Genomic DNA, 23,425 nt, shown 5'->3' with positions numbered 1-23,425 from the left:
CTCAGCCTTTCATCAATGTGATTTCTCATCTCCACTCACTACAGAATAATGGCTAACCCAGCTCTCAATGGCAAAATTAATGGGCCTCCCTTCAGCAATTCCTAGAGTACTTTCTTACCCAAAGAAGAGATTCTGTACGTAAATATAAACTCTGATGACAAAATAGGAGGTCCAGCCAATGCAGTGTGGTTGGTCTTGTTTACCGAGCACCTTCGGTGTTGACAGGCAGGACCGTGGAGACGAGGCGGCGTTTCTGGCAATTAGAAGGTTTGAGGCTGGGACCGGCCCGGGACTTGACCACTTCCCCTATCTGCCGCAGAGAAACTGAAGCCCACGTGCTTAACGAAGCCTCTGCAGATCTTACATCTGCTGCTTCAAAGAAAAAAAAAATCATAACTCCCTTTAGGAATAATTTTTTTTTTTTATTTTCCACTCAAAATGAAGCACAGCAGGAAAAACGTGGGGTGCTCACGTAAGAACGTTCACGTAAACATGAAGTACAGACAACAAAAAAGAATGGGCCACAGAGAAGATACGAGTTCTGCTAGAGCAGTTCATACTTTTCCATTGACAAGGAAACATCTCAAAACTGCACGGAAGAAAAATCATCAAGGACTTTTACATAACAGTGAAAATAACACTTTTTCTAACATGACCACGGGCAGGAAAGATAGCGTAGGTACAGAAGAAAGTATTTCCTTTTGAAAACAGTCTCTTTCTCTTTTTTCTTTCTCTCTCTTTCTTTTTTTTTTCAAAAGATAAAGTTCGGGGCGCCTGAGTGGCTCAGTCAGTCCCGCATCTGCCTTGGGCTCAGATCATGATCTCAGGGTCCTGGGATGGAGCCCTGCCTCCGGCTCCCGGCTCAGCAGGAAGCCTGCTTCAACCTCTCCCTCTGCCTGCTACTCCCCCTGCTTACACTCTCTCCCTCTGTCAAAAGAATGAATAAAATCTTTTTAAAAAATTTTTTTAAATAAAAAACAAAGAGATAGATAAAGGCCAATGGGTTTCTATGCTATTCATTAGTGCTGCAAGCCTGCCGCCTGCCTCAAGGGGGCCAAGACTTTTAACAGAGTTTACATTATCATGGAGACACAGACAGGTCCCAACACATGGTTTGGAAGGAAAATTCCATTGCTATCCTACAGGGGATGCCTAGGTTACTCAGCCAGTTCAGAGCCTAGCTCTTGATCTAGGCTCAGATCATGATCTCAGGATGCTATAGGACTGACCTAAGTCAGGCTCCACACTCAGCAAGGGAGTCTTGCCAGACATTCTCTCCCTCTCCCTCTGCCCCTCCCTCCTGCTCGCACTCTCTCACATAAATAAAAAATACATCTTAAAAAAAAAAAAAAAATACCCTACAGGAGACTTCAGGACTAGACCAGTCACAAGCTCACCTAAGTATGTTGTCTAAAACCATCTCACACTCATGCTTTTTCCCACTGAAGAGGAATCAGGGCACATTTCTGACCTGGAAGGAACTACGAAGAACCAGAATAAAGACTTCTCCATCCGAGAAGAAGCAAGAAGGGACACGCAGAGAGGAAAGGGCACGCCCCGCACTCTGGAGACACCCAAGCGCAGCATTGGGTGTCTCTGCATTCCCAGAGATAACCCTACAATCTGGAACGCGGAGAAGATGGGTGATCAAAAGTCTCAGAAATTGATTTGTATGCGTGCCCTGCTGAACCACTCTCGAAACTGAAAATAAGTTAACCTTTGCCTGGTGAAAGGAACTTGCTCGAAGTCCAGCGCTTGCAGCACTGGTTCTGGATCCTGGCAGGAATACAATCAACCCGGACAGCATGTTAAAATGCAGAACCCTGGTTATGCGTTAAAATGCAGTTAACGAGCTTAGAAGTTTTTACTTTTTAATTAAACCACAACAACCATGACCCTGTGCTTCATGCATGAGCCAATGCTGGAACAGAACACTGAAGGAGGTGTGTCTGTAACAAACTCCAGAGAGCCGTTTTCAACATTTGGGAATTAGTTCAACATTCTTTTCCCAAGCAAAATGGTTTCCTTCCAAAAGTCTTAGTATGTACCATTATACACAGGGATTTACAAATGTTATTTGAAATATATGCTTAAAATGTATACTACAGTTCTAACTAAATGTTAGTGATTATTCATTTTTGAGGTTCACAAAAGTAGTTCAATCCAAAACTTGACAAGCCAAAATATTTAATCCTTGGATTCCTATTTTTAACAACACGCTGAAATTTTAGAAATAGTGTCATAAAACATGCAAGTGAAGAAGTTCGACTTGACATACTTTTCCTTCCCTCCCAGAGGCAATCTACCCACAGCACTGCGCCCCCCTCACCCTGGGGTCCCCGCCAAATTTGCGGAGTTTCAGCCATAGAAGCCCCAACACCCCGACCACAGTATTCACAGACCAGTCTCTTCCTCCGGGGTGACGACGGGGCCAGGCTCTGCACGGCCACATCTCCCAAAAGGCAGAGGAGGACACGGCCCATTGTAACTGCTGATCAGGAACAACAAAAAGCAGTCATACAGGAAGGGTGAGCCCCCCCAGCCGGGGTGGGGAGTGGAGACAGGGAATCGGGGACTCTTCTGCACACCCCAGCAAGGACCGTGGACACGTCAACATCTAGGGACATGCAGCATCAGAGGAAAAACAACTAGAGAACGGTCAGAAACAGGAAGAGAACAAAGGAAGGGAATAATGGTGTCCAGGATCCAAAGAAAGGGGAGAGGCCATGTGATGGGGGTGGGGGACGGAGGGGGAGAAAGCAGCCGAACGTGGCGTTACAGGTAGCGCTCCAGAACAGAAAATGTCCTGGCCCTGGACATCTGGGTCAGACCTCTGCTCTCAACGAGGTGACCCAGACCTCTCTAACACTGCCCCGTACAAAATGAGGGCTTGGAGGGCTTAATTCCCTGGGGCCCCCTTCAGTTCTTCAGAGCGAAGACATACTGACTTTCAAGGGCCATTTATAAAATCAAAAAGAGAAGAAATGCTGGTCAGTGTTCAACAGTCTGCATCAAGAAGGCATTAAACTGACTCCACTGGTTTTAATACCATTAATTTTTGAAAATTAAGCCAATGAGAATAAATTAATTGCAACATTCCTGAGCCTGGGTAGCGTCTACGCTATCAAATTCCAGTCCTCTGGCTGGCAGTTAGGAGTCCGTTTTGAACAGCAACTAGAATCTTCCCAGTCCCACATCAGCCTGTGTGTTATGACTTCACGAAGAGTTTCAGAACCTTCTGTTTTTACAGTTATATGCTGCCGCAAATATTACAGTATTAAGAATCTAGAAGAAAGGGACGTACAGAACATTATGTAGTGTACAGATGCTCTTTGGTAACCCATCTGGTAGTTGGCGGGGTCCAAACACCATCGGACAGAGGGGACATGGAGCGAGGGCTCTGCCCCAGGAGAGCAAACGTGCCGGAAAAGCGAGGTCAAGCCCAGACCACCTTAAAAATTAAGAGGGGGTCAGAGAACCAAGGGCTGTAAAAATAAGCAGCAAATGAATGAAACACTCTAGTCCCTTCAATGTATATAAAACGTGTCCATACAAAACACATCTTCATATAAACGGAATTATCAGGATGTGTTCTCTAAGATCGGAGTTATTCCGGAGCCACTCAAGTGGGACTCACATTCCTCCTGGTGACAAGACCCTCGCAGGCACCCCCGCGATTACAAGGTCAAATTCTGTTCCATTATGCAGCATGCTGACAATGCCTCTTCAGAGACATGATCTGTTAATGTATGATTTATTGTAATTAAGCAACACAGTTTAATGTCATCAAGAGGCTTTAATTAGAGAAGGCTGCCGTGTCTTCACGCTGTCAGATCAATTGCTGTTTGCACATCCATACGGACTTACACATGCTCTGAGAACACGTCTGTGTGTACCAAGCTAGCTGTGGACTCCGACTGTAAGATGTTCTTATTTTAAAGGTTTGCCCATTTAATGGCTTTTGTCCGTTCGTCGATACCAATAACCACAGACTTCAAAAACATAAACCACAACAACCACTGCTCTCTTCTCCAGAATGCCGTGCATGCGGACGGAGACCTTCGGTGCTCGTCTGAACTCTGCACTACACCTGAGTGAAGTGCTTGCCTTGACCTGGGATTTCCCTGATCATTCCTATGTTATGAAGCACGAAGTATGGATCTCGCATAACACAGCCTCCATCTCCTTTTTCCTTCACCTACACGTTCCTGAACAAATCTGGATGCTTTAACTAGCTATAATCTTCCTTGCCAATTCCAAAACTCATTCACATGATCTGAGGGGGAAAAATGGGGGAGGGGGTGTCAACATAAACCTTTATTTCTATGACAACAGGCCAAGAAATTATTTAAAAAATACTTATATTACTGAGTTCTATCCAGGCTATATAAAGAATATGGTGGCTTAGTTGATTAGGCGTCCGATGCTTGATTTCAGCTCAGGTCATGATCTCAGGGTCCTGGGATTGGAGTCCCATGTCCAACTCCGCACTCAGTGGGGAGTCTGCTTGAGATTCTCTCTCTCCCCCTCCCTCCACCTGTATGCACACTCTCTCTCTCTAAAATAAACAAATCTTAAAAAGGGGGGGGGGGGCAAAGAACCCAATTTACAAATGGGCAAAGTGATATGAACAGACATGTAAGAGACCTATGTAGTTAACTATACAACCAATCAATTCCACTCCTAGGGGTACATCCAAGAAAATTAAAATCCTACATCGAGACAAAATCTTGGACACAGATGTTATGGCAGCATTATTTATAATAACCACCAAATGAAAACAAACAAATGTTCATTAACTGATGAATGGATAAATAAAATACAGTATATCCACACAATGGACTATTAACGGCAATAAAAATGAACGAATTCTTGGGGCACTTGGGTGGCTCAGTTGGTTAAGTGTCTGTATTGGACTCAGGCCATGATCTCAGGGTCCTGGAATGGAGCCCCATTTCAGGATCCCCACCCAGCAGGGAATCTGCTTCTCCCTCTCCCTCTGCTACTCCCCCCACAACTCATTTTCTCTCTCTCTCTCTCTCTCATAAATAAATAATCTTTAAAAAAAAAAAAAAAAAGACTGAATAAATTCTTGAAAATTGAGAGCAGCGGTGGTTGCACAACCTTGGGGAAATAGTCCATGCCACTGAACTGCACTCCTAAAACTGGTTAAAATGGGGAATTTGGGGCGCCTGGGTGGCTCAGTGGTTTAAGCTGCTGCCTTCAGCTCAGGTCATGATCTCAGGGTCCTGGAATCGAGTCCTGTGTCAGGCTCCCTGCTCAGCGGGGAGCCTGCTTCCCCCCACCCTCTGCCTGCCTCTCTGCCTACTTGTGATCTCTCTCTCTCTCTCTCTCTGTGTGTGTCAAATAAATAAATAATAAATTAATAAATAAAATGGGGAATTTTGCTGTGTACATTTTATTGCCATTTTTTAAAATATAAAGGCAGGGGGGACAACTGAGTGGCTCAATCATTAAGCATCTGCCTTTGGCTCAGGTCATGATCCCAGGGTCCTGGGATCAAGTCCCGCATCGGGCTCCCTGTTCAGCAAGAAGCCTGCTTCTCCCTCTCCCACCCCCACTGCTTGTGTTCCCTCTCTCACAGTCTCTGTCAAATAAATAAATAAAAATTTTTAAAAAAATAGAATCTTTTAAAATAAATAAAATCTTTTTTAAAAAATGTAAAGGGGGTGGGGGATTCCTAAGAAATAAAGTTCTGATTCATGGTATAACAAGGATGAACCTCGAACACATAATAGGTGAAAAAGGCCAGACACACAAACCACATGTTTTATGATTCCATTTTTATGACATGTCCAGAAAAGACAAATCCAGAGCCAACAGAAAGGACATTATAGAGTGCCAGGGCCTGGAGCAGGACCAGGGTGGGGAGGGCATAGGCCATACTGCTCATCATGGGTACGGAATTCTTTTTTAGCAGTGGGAAACGTGTTCTAAAATCAGACAGTGGTGATGGCTTGCACAACTCTGTGAGTATGCTAAAAACCACTGAACTGTATACTTTATAAGGATGCATTTTATGGTACATGGATTATATCTCAATAAAGCTATTTTTAAAAGACAGTGGGAAGAAGCTTAAGAAACAAAAGTGTGTGTGTGTGTGTGTGTGTGTGTGTGTTCCCCAATTTGGAATTGTTTGTCTCTCAGGGGAAATCGGCTCAGAGAATGGTCTGTGTCCCATCGTGGCCAAGTCTTGACAACTGAACCCCTCCGGTCTGGCTACAATGGAGAGGCCCAAACAGACTGGAGCCAGACGAAGGAACAGCCATACCAGTCTCCAGACTTTGGCCACGGTCACGGTCCTTTAGAAGAAGGACAGGCGAGTGACAGGCAACTGGAAGGGGGATTTTAAATTCTGCGCCTTCCCTGCAAGAGAACCGTTTCTACACAGGCCTGCCTTCAAACACCAGCCCGTTTAATGAAATGAAAATAAAATCTTCGGGCTTTACCTCCGTTAAGTCTCCTATGTCAACACTGCCCTTAACAAAAGAACCATGAGGCCTGTCTGAGTGCAAATTACTGTTCAGATAGATCTTGGGCAAATTGCTAATTTGTTTTTCTGAAAAGAACCATTTGATCCTCCTCCCCCGTAACAGATCAGTGTATTATTGATGAAGTCATTTCTACATGAATATAGCTCATCATTCTTCGTAGGCATTTTTCCCCTCGCCCGTTCTAATCCTCCCACCGTCTTCCTCCCACTACATGCTGATGTCTGCCTAAGTCACCGCTACTGGGTTTTAGTTTGGCAGTACTTTCTACCAGGCTTTCCAAATTCTTTGGTCATGACCCGACTGGCTCCTTTGCCAGAGCATACATTTGTAATGGATTACCTTAGTGAGTATTCCCAAATCTCTGGGATCTTTCATAAAGTCTTGCTCACACGGACAGCTTTAAGTAAAGTCCTTTGGGGTAGGGGTCGGGGTGCGGGCATTCCGTTTTCCTTTCCCAAAATGTTAGCCCCCACATTTTGTTTTGCTTTTTAAATGGGGAGCAGCGGGAGCAGAGGACACCAATTTCACAAGACAATGAATATGTACATTTCACTGCCTATTGGAATGACTATGTAATGACTATGTGAGCACTTACTACTTAATTACCACCCCGGAACAATATTTCACAGAACTTGAATCAAGTCCCCTTCTAAAAACAACTGCCTGCTCTAGAGTGTTCAGCAGGAAAATGGATAACTGAGGACTTTAAAAAAAAAAATTTTTTTAAGAAATCTTTTGATGTCACTTTCCAAGTATTAAACAATACCTCTTTGCAAGGTTCGCATCTTTTGGCTGATTCACTAAAAATCATGACTGAACAGAGAAGTTTCTGACGACGCTATTTCCATTATTCATGCCATGGAGAGTGTTCAAAATGTTAAGTGTTCTGAATACTTTATTTTACCAATTTTTGAAATCCACATTGTCCCTTTCACAACACAATGTGCTGATCTAAGACTGTCAACCTAAGCTATTTATAACCATAAAATGCACTTAATTAACATTATTAGAGATTTTTTTTTTAATGGGGGAGAGCAGGAGAGGAGAACCCACACACTGACACCACATTTCCTCCGGTAATTTTGAGTCAGTAATTTTGAGTCGTGACCACTGTGTTGTATCAGGCGCTGGCCACACAAGTGGATCGACTTAACTATTCGGGCGCTGGCAGACGATGAGGCCGGCGTGCTGTTAGTGAGAACGCGCTTACAGCGTAACCTCACCGGACCAAATAACCTCCTGGCCACACAAGTAGAAAATAATTAAAACAAGCACGATTCCAATTTAGCTTTGTAACCAGATGGTGAATGAAAAAGCAGACAAAGACTCGTTTTGTGAATAACCTGGGGAACAGCTCCTACAGTTTCTTTTAAAGTTACAGCCTGACTTGTGAAATAATCAAAGGGGAGGCTCGGGAGGGGGATACAAAGGGTTCTCACCAGAACTCACTCCCAGAACACACACATGTCATTTTCCCCTAGGTCGTGACCAAAGAAACCACAGCTCATTCCTTAAATGAAGGCCAAGTTTAATTATAGTAAAAACCCCAAAACTCGGTAAAAATTAAGTGAAAGTGAGATTTGCTGTAGGCCTATCTCCTGGATCGGTGCTGAGTTGTACGGAAGCGATTACACAAGGTAAGTTTTTCCAACCATCAGGACTATGGAACAACATAAACCTCCAGCAACATTCTATGACAAAATTTTCCAGAAAAATAAACGTTTTCAACCTAGCACGGGACTTGTGTTCTTTGTTGGCCTCCCCCAAGGATAGAGGTATTTCCGCATGTGGGCAGAAGACGACATATTAAGACAAAGCCCAGTGACTATGCGAACACAGCGTGACAATTTGGGCAGTCTGGAAACATGACAAGAAAATCCAAATGGCTGCCTGACCTTCACAGGCTGGACAGAGTGTGAGCAGTCTGACCTGCATATTAAAGATGGACCTTCCTGCTTAAGTCGGGGAAATGCTAACTCGTCTGTGCACCCTTAAATGGGGGTTGGGGGCGGGAGCAGCAGAAGAGGCCGTCCTGTTATGTCTTGCCTATACACGTACACTCACAAGTGTATACAGGGAGTGTTTCTGGGGAGTCTGTCATGAGTGAAGGGGCAGAATCCTTCGCATTGTCACCAAAATCATGCTCAAACATCTGTTAGATCTTGGAAGGCTGTCACCTTGCCCTATGCTCCCTCCCCATGGACCATGGACCTCTGGCAGCAGCTGAATTCCGCGGGCCCATTCCTCCAGCTCACCCCTTTCCACTCTCTCCCCCCCCCACCCCCCAGGACTAGTCACAACCACAGAGCAGAAGCAGCCCAGGGACAGGATGGATGATGATGAATGATGATGATGATGACGGTTAAGGAGGGAAGCGCAGGGCTAAGGGAATGCCAAAATAATGCAAACAAACTTATTAAAAGGACATTTTTTTCCCTACCTCACTAAATACAAGCACCAGTACCCAGACTTTCTCTGGGCTCCTGAGTTCTTTTTCTGACCTAATCGGCTTCCTAAGTACAATGGATTTATAATGGGAGTACAGAGAGATACTCTCCTGGTTCCAAGGGAAACATGAGAACCCAGCAAAAAGCCTATTTTAAGGGCATTATATTTGGAGGCCTGCCAGTTACTTCCTAGGCTTTCGCTGCTGGCCACTGTGCACCAGCTGTGTGCACAAGGGGTGTGTGTCCCCAGCCCATCCTTCCATGGCACAGGCCCCCAAAAGGTATAGCTCTAACACACAGCAAGCAACCTTCCTACAGCAGCACCAGCCCACATCCCGTAAGCCACATAGTACAGTGCCGTAAATGAAAGTCTCTACCAGTTTTTAAAGGGGGAAGGGGCTCCTAGACAACTAGAATCTCTCGGTTTGAGGTCACAGGGGGAAACACATCTCGTTATCACTGGATGTGTGCTCTGAAGTCCGGAGTAAAACAGACTGAGACAGACTTCAGGCTTGGCTTTAGCACTTCTGCATTAATATGACACTGGACAACCTGGATGAACATCTTTTTTAAAAGATTTTTAGGGGCACCTGGGTGGCTCAGTTTTCGGCTCAGGTCATGATCCCAGGGTCCTGGGATCAAGCAGGGAGCCTGCTTCCTCCTCTCTCTCCCTCCCTGCCTCTCTTGCCTACTTATAATCTGTCAAATAAATAAAATCTTTAAAAAGAAGTTTCTTTTTTTTTAAAGATTTTATTTATTTATTTGACAGAGATCACAAGTAGGCAGAGAGGCAGGTAGAGAGGCAGGCAGAGAGAGAGGAGGAAACAGGCTGCCTGCTGAGCAGAGAGCCCGATGTGGGGATCGATCCCAGGACCCGAGCCACCCAGGCATCCCAATCATCTAATCCCTCTAAGGACAATAACAACAAGTTTTACCAACATCCTCAGTCTGTGGCATGTCTTCAAGGAGCATGCCCAGTTCCTACAGCTAGAAGACAGCACAGCCAAAGAAGCAGAAACCAGCAGAGTAACGGGGGTAATACATGTGAAGCCTCCCCCCCACCCCGCCTGCTCCACAGAGGGCGGGTACATAGTAGGTGTTCAACAAACAGTGGCTCCTGAGGCCTGACCGCCGCCACCGATTTCTGAGGAGTTCCACAGGCCTTCTCAATTCCACGCAGGGGCCTCTGCGGGAGTGTGCTTTGCTTCCTGAGCACTCGAAACATTAAGAGGTAAGCGTGCTGCAACCTTTCTGTCAGGACCTATAAAAGGGCCCACATCTCGCCGAAAGGGAAAGGCCCTCCCTGAGGCGTTGCAGAAGGATGACCCGTACCTCACCGCCTGGTATTTCCCTCCCTGATCTCTCATTCAGGGGGATTCTTTTCATTCATCCTGCATCCCTGAACAGCTCCCCAGGCCTGCATGTGGTAAATATTCACCAGCATCTGCTAACAAGACGGATCAAAGGGGGCCAAAGGCACCTCTGAAAACAGTTCCATCCTGTGTGACTGGCGTTGTGACAGGACAGAGAGGTGGAGACAGCGTCCAACGGGGGGTGGGTGGGGAGGCGAGGCTGCTCAAAGGAAGGGACACTGAGTCTTGAAGGACGAAAATGTGAATATAAAGAGGAGAGAGACCTCTAGTCAAGCTCTGTTCATCTCCAGGTACATTAATCTGATTTTTGCAAAAACTGCCTCTGAACCAAGGTTGTCCAGTCCTGTGGGGGCCTGTTCACACAAGATCCTTCCACTGGTTTCAGAAGTGTTGATCCTCTCTCTCGCCTCGTCCTCTTTCCTACTCCCCTCCCCAGCCAGACCCCACCTGCAAATACCCCCATGCACCACCCTCCACCAGCATCCAGAATGGAAGGGGGAACAGCTGAGTTCAGCCCCACTCACATTCCCACCTCCCTAAGACCCCACTGTCAGATCTCACCTCGGCTTCGCTAACCGTGCAACCCGAGGCCAACAGGACTCCACACTCCCACACTCTCCATCACATCACCTACCCATGTGCCATGGTGCTCACAGACCCAAGGAGGCAAGAACCTTCCAGAAGTTTCCAGATACCAACTGAACATGATACATACCATCATTTGGGCCCCTCAGAAAGTGCAGGTGAGGGAATAAACTATGATGAACGAGAAGGGAATATTGTGGAAGCCAGGCAGAAGGGCCTCCTTTTATGAAAAACACTAAAGATGGCATATCCTCAAAACAAAACTCTATCAACAATCAAGTGTTTCGGATCCACCCCACCCTCCCCCCCCCGAACGCTGCTGGTAAATTAGCCCACACACTTGCACACCCAAAACCTGTGCCCCTTGGGACAGCCAACCCTGTGTCCTCAACCAATAACAAAAGGCAGGATCACGGGTCATGGTGGAGGTGTCAAATTAGTAATAAAGTCACGTTTTTCAATCAACCAATCTCAATGTATGGACCTCATTTTAAACCAACCTTCAGAAACAAGATGAGGGAAAGACAACACAGAACCTCTGAATGCTAATTATTTGGGATTAAAACCTATCGTATATATTTTTTTAAAGATTTTATTTATTTATTTGACAGAGAGAGAGATCACAAGTAGGCAGAGAGGCAGGCAGATAGGGAGGAGGAAGCAGGCTCCCCGCTGAGCAGAGAGCTCCATGCGGAGGCTCCATCCCAGGACCCTGAGATCATGACCTGAGCCGAAGGCAGAGGCTTTAACCCACTGAGTCACCCAGGCGCCCCTAAAAACTATCGTATGTATTACTGGTATCCTCATCCTTTTTTTTTTTAAGGATTTTAATTATTTATTTGAAAGAGAAAGAGCGCGCACACACGAGTGGGGAGGGTAAGAGGGAGAAACAGAACCCCCACCAAGCAGGTAGCCCGATGGGGGGGGACTCGATCCCAAGACTTGAGGATCATAACCTGAGCCGAAGGCAGTTGCTTAACCCACTGAGCACCCAGGTGCCCCAGAATCCTTTTTTTTTTTTTTAAGATTTTATTTATTTATTTATTTGACAGACAGAGATCACAAGTAGGCAGAGAGGCAGGCAGAGAGAGAGAGAGGAGGAAGCAGGCTCTCTGCTGAGCAGGCTCAGCAGAGAGCCCGATGTGGACCCTGGGATCATGACCTGAGCCAAAGGCAGAGGCTTTAACCCACTGAGCCACCCAGGCGCCCCGAATCCTCATCTTTTAAAGACTAATGATGAAAAAAAAAAAAAAAAAAATAAAGACTAATGATGATACGTTTACCAAGTATATGACACCATATTTGACATATCCAAGTGGAAGCAGAAGCACAAGTGAAACCAAGTCGACCACGAGCTCGACACAGCTGGGGCTAAGAGAGGAGTACGTGGTGGCATATTATATTATTTTTACCACTTTTGCAGATTTTTTTCAACTGTCTATAACAGAAAGTTTTAATTTTCTTATTTTTTAATTAATTTATTGATGGGTAGGGGGCAGAGGAAGAGGGACTTAAGCAGCACGGAGCCCCATGAGGGGCTCGATCTCACGACTCAGATCATGACCTGAGCCGAAATCAAGAGTCAGATGCACAACCAACTAAGCCACCCAGGCGTCCCAATAACAAGTTTTTTTTTAAATTTTTTATTGATTGGGGCGCCTGGGTGGCTCAGTGGGTTAAAGCCTCTGCCTTCGGCTCAGGTCGTGATCCCAGGGTCATGGGATCGAGCCCCGCATCGGGCTCTCTGCTCAGCGGGTAGCCTGCTTCCTCATCTCTCTCTGCCTGCTTCTCTGCCTACTTGTGATCTCTGTCTGTCAAATAAATAAATAAAATCTTTAAAAAAAAAAAATAATAAAATTTTTTATTGATTAACTGGGGAGTAAAGCAATAAAAGTTCATTGAGTGAAGATAGAGAAAAAGCTCTAAAAAGTGAGAGGAGTCCTGACAGGGTTGCCCAAAAAGTTTTTTAAAGGGTAGAAGGTGTTTAACTCCTCCAGCAGGAAAGGTTTGATGCCAGAGGACACGGAATTGGAGCAGCAATGTTCACACTGCTGGGTTTCAGGATCTCTCTGAACTCTGAAAAATGACTGAGAACCAAAAGCACTGCTGTTTATGCGGGATACAGACATAGAGATATTGATAAACAGAGACACGGAGGGAAACTTTTCCTAACTTGAAAGTTAAGCTTCAAATTGGTGTGCCTAGCTGGCTCAGGGGGTAAAGTGTGACTCTTGATCCCAGGGCTGTGAGTTCGAGCCCCAAACTGGGTGTAAAGATTACTTAAAAATAAAAATATATATACTTTTTTTTTTTAAGTATTAGGACGCCTGGGTGGCTCAGTCATTAAGTGTCTGCCTTCGGCTTAGGTCATGACCCCAAGGTCCTGGGATCAAGCCCTACACTGGTTTCCTTGGTTTGTGGGGAGCCTGCCTCTCCCTCTGCCTGCTTCTCCCCCTGCTTACGCTCACTCGCTCTCTGACCAATGATCTTTAAAAAAAAATTAAAATAATCAAGTTTCGAACTAAAACCAAGAAAATTTTAAAATATATATATTAATTCATTTAGAAAATAACTACCAAACATTAACATAAATAACATTCTTTTGAAAACTGTCTCTTCCAAAATAAAAAAATTTAGTGAAAAATGAGGCAATGTTTCCTGCTTCTGCAAATCTCCTTGATGTCTGGCTTGAATCAGTCAGCTGGATTCTCCTACCCAAATTCAATCTGATGTGATCTCACACATCATGTAGCATCTAGAGCTCCCTGCCACACTTTTAGGAGAGAATGACAGGAAAAGCAGGAATACCTCTTCATGTGGAAATGCCCGAAAAGAGACTCTGAGAACCCCAGGATTCCCTGGGTGGCACTTTGGGAACCACCAAGATGGAGGGAATCTCTGGGGGAAAAGGCAGGATTTCCTTGACACCAGGCCTAGCAAGGACCCTCTAGCCTCCTTTTTAATTGTGAAGTAAAATGAGGCACCAAATTTAAATACCCAGAGTTGGCAAAAAGAACGCCCCCTCCCGGTACACATACCACGAAGAGGAAGGCCAGGCCCTCCCGTGCAGACCCACGTCCATAAATCCAAGACAAGCTGTGACCATCCCTCACAGGAAATCAATATGCTCGGTCTCCAGACAAGCATTCTTCTTTTAAATTAAAAACAGAACAAAACCAGACAGGTCAGAGTATGTCACGGATAAATAGAAATCATTTATTAATATGGCCGAGTTTCGTGAAACGGGCTTCAGTTCCGCATGTGTGTGCACAAAGAGTGGGTCTCAGTTCAAAATTTCTTAGTGCAGATACAAACCCAAGTTTACAAAAGTTTTTGTTTTTTTCCCTTGAATGAGTATCCTTTTTTTTTTTTCTGGTCTTATTTTCAGGGTTTTTTGTTTGTTTGTTTTTTGTTTTTAAGATTTTATTTTTAAGTAATCTCTCCACCCAACTCGGGGCTCAAACTCACAACCCAAGACCAAGAGTCATATACTCTACTGACTGAGCCAGCCAGGCACACAAAAAACGACCCAGTTTTAAAAGGGGCAAATAAACATATGGAAATATGCTCTACATCTGTCAGTCACTAGGGAAATGCAAATTAAAACCATAGTGAGATTCTACTACACACCTTTTAAAATGGCTAGAATTTAAAAACGGACCGCACCGAGTACAAAGGAACCCTCACGAGCCAACTGAACCCTCATGCGTTGCTTGCAGGACGCAAAAGGGTACAATCTGGAAAAGATCGGCATTTTCTTGTAAAGGTAAACATGTGCAAGCAATGAATACCTAGCAATGAATGAATACCATAACTTCACAAAAAGCCATACACAGCAGCTCTGCCCGTAACTGCCAAAGACTGGAAACAACCACATGTCTGTGAGCTCACGAAGCGACAGACACCAACTGTGGTCCGTCCAGACGCCAGAATGCCACTCAGCAGTGAAAAGAAACGCACTTCTAGCATGAACAATGTGGATAATCTCAAACGGATTAAGAAACTGCACTCAAAAGGATACATACTGTGTGATTCTAATTAGGACATTCTAGAAAAAAGTCAGAAAATCTAGATAAGAGACTTGATGGGTTTACAGGACAATGTGCATTTTTCACACTTCCTAGAACTGTTTACCTAAAATAGATGACTATTATTGCATGCTAGTACCTCATACCTCAAAATGAGTCTACTTTAGAAGGACAAAGGCCACAGGTATGCCCCCAAATTCTGGCACAGAACACACCAGTGCTGTCCAACAGAAACAGAATGCCTTTTAAAACTATCAAACAGGGGGCACCTGGGTGGCTCGGTTGGTTAAGCATCTGCCTGCCTTCAGCTTAGGTCCTGAGACCAGCATTCTGGAATCGAGCCCCGAATCAGGCTCCCTATTCGGGGGGAAGCCTGCTTCTCCCTCTGCCTCTGCTGCTCCTTCTATTTTGGCTCTCTCGCTCGCACGCTCTCTCTCAAATAAATAAAATCTTTAAAAAAGGTATTAGAACTATCAAATGGCCCCAATAAAATTGCTAAAACAGGTGACAACTGCAATTCAAATGTATCTAAAATAGCATCACTGAAACATGCAACCAACATAAAAACCAAGTTCTTTAGCTCTATTTTCATATTACAAAGACCTAGAAAGGCCACATGTATGTCCCACGGATAGCACATGACAACTGAGACCAGACACATTCACATGGCCAGGGGCTACCTTCACATCCGAAATAACTCTGAACACTTAAGGCAGGATCTCGAGGAGAAAGCACAAAAGGGAAAACAGCACGATGCTTGCTGCAGAACCCTTCCCTGGTTTTACTCTTCGGGGGCAGGTGAGAGTCACCCCCAGACAGGATCTCTCCTGTGCTGTGGCACACCCAAGCTGGGCTGCGGGAGTCTCTCCCAGCGAGCACCCGCACCCCCACCCCCCAGCCCATTCCTCCAACTGTAAGAAAGGAAAAAACCAAACACAACAGGTAGCTACTCCCACGCGATTCAGACAGGCTTTAATGGAGGCAGCAAGGAATGCAGGAGAAATGCATTTGGACAAGAGGCTGTGCCTGCTTGCCCAGCAGGCAAAAGCCCACCACCCACACAGATCTAAGAGATTCCTTACCACAGCTCTGGGGGAGCAGAAAAGAAAAAGCCAGAATGATTCTGTTGGGAAACCTACATACACTCACTATGCTGCAGAGAAAAGTAACCTCCAGTCCTGGTCGCTTGCTACCCCCAGCACTTCCCAGAACTGCAGTTCTAGAACAAGCCTTACCACTAGGACCCAATCGCTCAGAGCCCAATCTCAAATGAACCAGGTGATTCAGAACAGCTTGGCATTTTTTTCTTGCTTTGGTTTAAAGAGGATGCTGTTACGTTTATATTATGGTTATGTCTGATCTTCTGGATTCAGGGTGGCGGGAAGCTTGAAGACACAAGCATCCATCTCTCCTTATCTAGCCTGAAATCTCCCCTGCCGACACCCAGCCCCACCTTACAGATCCCTCCTACACTGCATCGCCCTGGAAGAGGAGCTCTCTTTTTTTTTTTTTTTTTTTTTTTTTTTAAAGCTAAAAGACTGAGGAAGAGGGAGTCTGATTCTGCCGGCGGCTTAATGCAGATGTTCCCCGGCTGCTGGCTGAAGATACTGCTCGGGGACTGTGTTTAGACAAATCCCAGAAACAGTTCATGAAAACTCACATGTCCTGGGAACTATTCTGGGCTTTGCTCATGTGGTTCCCACTCCCTGAATCCTTACAAGGTAGGCACTATTACTGAGCATCCTCCTGTTCTGCAAGAGGAAGGGAAAGGACTTGGGGAGAATGCTGCTCGAAACACACACCCAGGGCCCCTGGGTGGCTCAGTGGGTTGAGTCTCTCTGCCTTCGGCTCAGGTCATGATCTCGGGGTCCTGAATGGAGTCCCGCATGGGGCTCTCTGCTTGGCGGGGGGGAGCCTGTTTCCTCCTCCATTCTCTCTCTGCCTCTCTGCGTACTTGTGATCTCTCTCTCTGTCAAATAAATAAATAAAATCTTTAATAAACACACACACACACAAGCACGCATGAACACACACACACACACATAACCCAGGCATCTGTCAAGACCTTCTTGAGCCCAGGGAGTTCTCTAAATGATAAAACATTTTGTAACCCATCGCAAATCCACATAAAATTAGTCTAGAGAATGATGACAGTCATGCTCTCACGACCTGAGCTCCCTGTTCTTTAACCAGGGACAGAATCGGAGCCACAGGGGCCCAGACACAGGCCCTCTGTTCTTACTGTCCCTTGAATGCTAAGGTCCAACGAACACTCATCATTCCATTTACTTCTTAGTATGTGTGAAATTACATTTATGAGCTTTTCATTCCACCAATCAAGACTATGAAGATTTCCCACCCTCCCACCCATTCCAATAGTAGAGAACCCTTCCCGTTATCGAATTAAAATGCTATTCTAACTTGGGCTCTATTTACCTATCTTCAAGAGAAGTCTTTTTTGTTATCGTATCTGTGTTAACTACTCACCCAGAGGGCAGTAGTCGTTTGCAGATACAAGGGGGAGGGGTAGGAAATGAGGCAGAAAAGGGGTTTTCTGCTGACAAGTCATGAAACAGCTAGGTCCCCCAACGCACTCAGTCTTTGGTTCTGAACAGACACCCCGGTTTCACCGCCACAAATTCCTGGGCTTTGAAACAGGGCAGAAAAAACAAAGCTTCAAAACAGATGTCTTATGACACAAACCAAAAGGATTTTTAAACTTGCTAATACATTTCCTGGTCAGATCTCGTGTGAACGGCCCTGCTATCATATTTAATCTTTATGCAAGGGTGCACTTTCACGTTGACAGCGTGTTCTAGTCTATAACCGGAATTCTGAACACTCCACATGGCCATGGTGAGACTGTTATTGTACAGGGCAGACAACGAACTTGTAATTATTGATTGGAGGGGCACCTGGGGAAGGGCCCAGTGGGCTAGGGGTCTGCGGCTCCGGCCACTGGGATCCAGCTCCCCTGCTCAAGATCTTGTGATTTTCTTCCCAAAATCCTTTCAACATGCGTCCAGCACACCAAATGCTGCCTTATACAATCGAGTAGAGATATTTTCGGTGAATGTTATCATTATGATACACTGCCTCCCTTCCCCAAATCAAAATGCTACAATTTCACAAAACTCCACAAACAAAATGGGCAAATGCACCAGTACCAGAAAACTGCTGCATTTCAAACAGCAGATCATACTTCATACACAGATTAAAATAACCAACAGTATCATCATCTTGTGTGCCACTGGCTAAAAATACTACAGACTGCTCTTTATTGGTTTTATTTTCATTTGCAATAGATGCAAAGTTCGAGGCCATATGGTTAATTCCACAAGTGAAATATGGTTAGTAATTATTTCTTATATTATCCATTCTGAATAACATCTAATCTAGCTGCTCTAAGAGTCCTGATTAGATAAGGAGGAAACATTTCATGTCATTAGCTATACACAGTTTCATCTTGTTTAGGAACTGCAATTGTAATGAATACCAGATGAATGGAAAATACAGTAGGGTTCCAAAACCACCTCCAGGAACGAGGAGTCGGTCAACACTTCACCGTCTACTGCAACCCCGAGATACCTCTGACCTAGCCCTGAGTACAGCCACGGAGTTCCACAAAGTCCATTTTTCCCCACATCCACCCATATATTCTACACACTGGCTCATTCCAGTCAAGGCTTTCCTCTTTCCTTGTCAATCAGTCATGACAGAAACAGAACAAGGTTAACCCAGTTTGGACCGCTATACACAACCAGGACTCTACACTTGCGTCCTAATGAAATATTAAGGTCCCTGGAATTGGGGGTGGCCGGGGTATGCGGAGGACTGAAACAGCAATGCCGCCTCCGTCCTCTGCCCCAGACCTCCCCACCCCCGAGCCACTCCAAGTCTGGGCAGTTTTTCTTCTCTTTTTCTTTTTAATTAATTTATTTGACAGAGCACATGCAAGAGAGAGGAAAACACAAGCAGGGGGTGGGAGAGGGAGAAGCAGACACCTGCTGAGATGCCGGGCTCCATCCCAGGACCCTGAGCCCAAGGCAGATGCTTAACAACTGAGCCACCTAGGCACCCGTTTTGTTTTGTTCTTCAAAGATTCTATTTATTCATCTGAAAGAGAGGGGGGGGAGCGGGGGGGCGGGCAGGCTCCCCGCTGAGCATGGAGCTCCATTCCAGGATCCTGGGATCCTGACCTGAGCCCGAAGGCAGACGCCTAACCGACTGAGCCACCCAGGCACCCCGGTTTTCATTTGTGCAACATACGGGAAAACACCCTGGAGGACGGAGAAGCTGGGGAGCGAGCGCAGACTAACTGAGCTCTAATAATTTAGCCGCGTGAGTCTGAAATTAGCAGCTTGTTATTTACATGGATGCACTCCCCGGCTAGGGTGTGACCCAAGCCTCTCAGCACCTCGCTCCAGGTTCAAATAAGGAAAAGAGTCACGGGGCTGAACTTCTCTGAAATCAAAAAGGTAAATGAAGCAGTGGAGCAAGAAGCTTGATTATTGCATCAAATTTACATAATTTGCAACCGTTGATTAGGTGGTTTCTCCTCATAGAAAGTTAAAGGGCCATCCTCAGGATAAACCTCATGCTCCCCCGCTCTCATACAGAGCGCCCCCGTTGCCCAATTCTGTTCCAGGAACCAGAGACAGCTTGTCCATCACTCGCACACCGAACGGCCACCGCGGGCCCGTGTCCAGAGAAAGGTGACATGCAAGACAGGGACCATCAGAGCCACGATCCTAAAATCACGTCTAAGGCGGCAGGCCCTCATTGGTCCCAGCTCTCCAGACGGGATGAAACATCTGTTTGTGTCTCATGAACCCCTTTGATGATTTATAACATTCCACAGATCTCTCGGCCCTCCCCCCAAGAAAGTGAATAAGCCATGAAGCCAACCATCCTTTCTCTGAAATCACCAAAGGCCCCATTCCACCCCTCCCCGCCGCAACCCCCCCCACCAGCTTAGCTCAGAAAACTGATTGGAACTGAACGTCTAGGCTGCTTCCTTATGCCCTTTTAATAAAGCCAACCACAGCAAAGAACACAGAAATTAGTGGCAAGTACAGAGCTTTTTGCCACTGGGATTCAGAGCTTTGGACAAGCCATTCCGGCTGTCTGGCTCCAGCTCTCCTCCAGTAACCACCACCCCCTCGCCGGCCTGCCCTACACCACCCTCAGAGATCAAAGGGAGCACTTACGGTTTATAACATCCTGAGCAATCTGGGAATCCCAAGAGGGTTTGGTTACCTTTCCCATCCCTCACTGTCTCTGCTCCAAAACACGTTTTCTCATGAGGCAGGCCCGCCCCGGCACAGCCATACCGGGGAATCAGGCCGGTCCGAAAAGACGCTAGAGAGAGGGTGGGGGTGGGGGAGGCCCGCGGGGGAGGGTCAGGACAAGCTCTTCAAGGGTGTGTGGTTCTCAGACTCTATTTCCGGCTAGAGGCTGCATGGCAAGCTTCTCGTTACAGATGAGGTAGCCACAACAGCAAAAACCAAGAAACGCCCCAAAGTTCCTGTTGCACGTGTAAAAATGTCCCCGGTATCCAAGGGGGAAATCCTGCTTCTTCTACTGGAACCCCTGCGTGACTGCAGAGAGTACCCCCAAAACCCAAGCGGCAGCTCCCCTTAACTTGCCCCTGACTCTCCTTCCTTTTCCACTCATCTTTTAAACCTGGGCGCCTCGGTGGCTCAGTTGGTTAAGGTTAAGGTCTGCCTTCGGCTCTGGCTCTGATCTGGGGTCCTGGGATAGAGCCCTGCATCCCTGCTCAGCCTGCTCAGCCTGCTCAGCCGGGAGTCTGCTTCTCCTGCTGTCTGCCCCTTTCCCCTGCTCATGCTGGCATGCGGGCTCTCTCTTTGTCAAACAAATTTTTTAAAATCTTTACTTTATAAAAGTAAAGCCCAAATGCTGACCACAGTCATGCACCCTCCAGCCTGACCCTGGACTTCAGCTCTCTCCGTGCAGCGCAGACACAAAGGCAGAGCAGCAACTGCGTGTGTGCACACTGCTCTCACTGTCCCAGTCCCTTCTGGGGCCTGCTCGCTCGGCAAACCGGACTCGGCCTCCTGTGGGCTCTTCTCCTCACCTGCTGAAGCCCGGTGGCGAGGCCCAGCCAGCAGCAAAGAGGGCAGGAGAAGGGAGGCGCCAACACTGCAGCTTTGTGGTAGCAGGACTGCTGTGGAAAACAAACCACCAGCAGGGTTCCCCTCTTCCCTCAGCCCAGTTCTGCACACCCCAGCTCTGTGTAGTGCCTTGAAGGACATAAATGCCCCCCGCCCCATGGCACAGAAGGGCCTAGAACAAATACCTACACATCCCCTCGGAGCAGAAACTCAATGGAAGAACTCACTCAAACTGAAACCCCAAAAATGCATTCCAAGCCAACGTGTCACAAATTCAGACAACACGTTGTGGTTGGCATTCTGGAACCCCGTGGTTACACCATAAGCCATGAGATAGCTTTGGAAGAGCTCACCTTGTAATCAGGGCAAAATTTAAGTGCAAGAGGCAAGCAAAACTCCAGATTTACTGAGGTAACAGGTAAAAACTTCCTAGGGAGTTTTGGGGGAAATTACTCTTCAAGCAAGGTTTGCAGATATCAAACCCAAGTTTCTGTTACCCACAAATCGATGCATCAACCTTTAAATGACTCCGAAGGTACACCAAACCATGAACAATCACCTCAGAAAACAAAACCACTGTCCTAAATGATACTTATATTTTCTCAAGTGCAAGGTGGGGGGGGCGGGGGGGGAGGAGGACATGTTAATCCAGTCTCTTCATTTTAGAGACATGGTTTCTGAACAGGTCCTAAGAGCTGTTTCTAACCCCCTTTCTCAAGGGGTTTTCACCAACAGGAAGAAATCATTTCTGACTAAAAAAATTCTATTGCTCAGTGGGTTAAGCCGCTGCCTTCGGCTCAGGTCGCGATCTCGGGATCCTGGGATCGAGTCCTGCATCAGGCTCTCTGCTCAGCAGGGAGCCTGCTTCCTCCTCTCTCTCTCTCTCTCTCTCTGCCAGCCTCTCTGCCTACTTGTGATATCTCTCTCTCTCTCTCTCTGTCAAATAAATAAATAAATATAAAGAAATTTAAAAATTCTATTGCTTAAAAGAAAAAAATTTTTTTTCTGTTGCTAAGTTGATACAATGAAGTTAAAAATTCTGCAGCAATATTCCACTTTTAATCATAAGTACCTGGCAGCAAAAGGACGCATGAAATCACGACTAGTTAACACAGGGACTCATTCTGCGCCAGACCTACGCTCATCTAAACCCTGCATCAAAGGGACTGCCGTGACTCCCTTTCCACTCGGGAGGAAGCGGAGGCGCGCACGGGATAAATGACTTGCCCACAGTCCTTCCACTAGCGTCACAGGTAAGCTTCAAACCCAAGGCCTCTGGCTCAAGCGATCCTTTCACTGCATCACGCTGCTTCAAAGGTCTGCTAAAGCTCAGCTCTTGAAAGAGACTGAGGACATTCCAAAGCCACAGAGAGAGAGAGAGAGAGAATAATCTTGACAGTGACAGGATTTCAGTGATACCACTACTGCTAATGTCAAAAATGGTCCAAAATACCCTCTTTAAAAAATATATTTTTTTAAAAATATAAAATATATTTTTAAATATATTTTAAATATATTTATTTATATACATTAATATATATAAATATATCTATATTTATATATTATATTTATTTATGTATATAAAATTATATATAATTTTAAATATATATATATTTTTTTAAGATTTTATTTATTTGTCAGAGAGAGAGAGGGAGAGAGAGCGAGCACAGGCAGACAGAATGGCAGGCAGAGGCAGAGGGAGAAGCAGGCTCCCTGCTGAGCAAGGAGCCCGACGTGGGACTCGATCCCAGGACTCTGGGATCATGACCCGAGCCAAAGGCAGCTGCTTAACCAACTGAGCCACCCAGGCGTCCCTAAATATATTTTTATATGTATAAAAATATAAAAAATTATATATATATGAATGAACTTTTTTTTAAAAAAAGATTTATTTATTTCAGAGGGAGCACGCACGAGCACATGTGCAGGGCAGGCAGGGGCAGACGGAGAAGAAGACAGAGCCAACTCCACGCTGAGCACGGAGCCCAATGTGGGGCTCAAACTCACGACCCTGAAGGTCATGACCTGAGCCAAAAATCAAGAGTCAAGCACTTAACATAGCATGCCACCCAGGTGCCCCAAAATGTCCCCGGTTTTAAGCAGTCTGAAGCACAGAAAGTACTACCAACCTTGGAAAACCTTAAAATGGTTAAAAAGGCAACCTTTGTTATAAAATATTCCTAAATCAACAGCAGAATCTGTATTTTGTCTATCTTTTCAAGAAAGACACTTGCTTTTTAGAACCAAAACATGTACAGACACCCCCCCCCCGACCCCAGCCCCTTAGCTGTACCTGAGAGGTACTAGTTGAAAAAGTATTTAACCAAATGACATTTATAGAAT

The 23,425-nt window shown here is 45.8% G+C and overlaps 1 protein-coding gene across 3 annotated transcripts in view; it reads right to left on the bottom strand.

Annotated features, from left to right (window-relative positions):
* JARID2 (jumonji and AT-rich interaction domain containing 2) overlaps window positions 1–23,425 on the bottom strand; it is a 254,648-nt gene that overhangs the window by 168,772 nt on the left and 62,451 nt on the right. The window contains exon 1 of one of the 3 annotated variants that reach the window (XM_045085044.1): window positions 20,159–20,650. The exons of the other annotated variants lie outside the window; for them this stretch is intronic. The gene's annotated coding sequence lies outside the window, so the exon portion shown is untranslated. Of the gene's footprint in view, window positions 1–20,158; window positions 20,651–23,425 lie in introns of those variants that run through there. 3 annotated transcript variants of the gene reach the window in all.

The sequence above is a fragment of the Mustela putorius genome, unplaced genomic scaffold (genome assembly GCF_011764305.1).
Source record: "Mustela putorius furo isolate JIRA1106 unplaced genomic scaffold, ASM1176430v1.1 tig00000831_pilon_pilon_pilon, whole genome shotgun sequence".
Lineage (NCBI taxonomy): Eukaryota > Metazoa > Chordata > Mammalia > Carnivora > Mustelidae > Mustela > Mustela putorius.
This window is presented reverse-complemented; position numbering and strand designations above follow the sequence as displayed.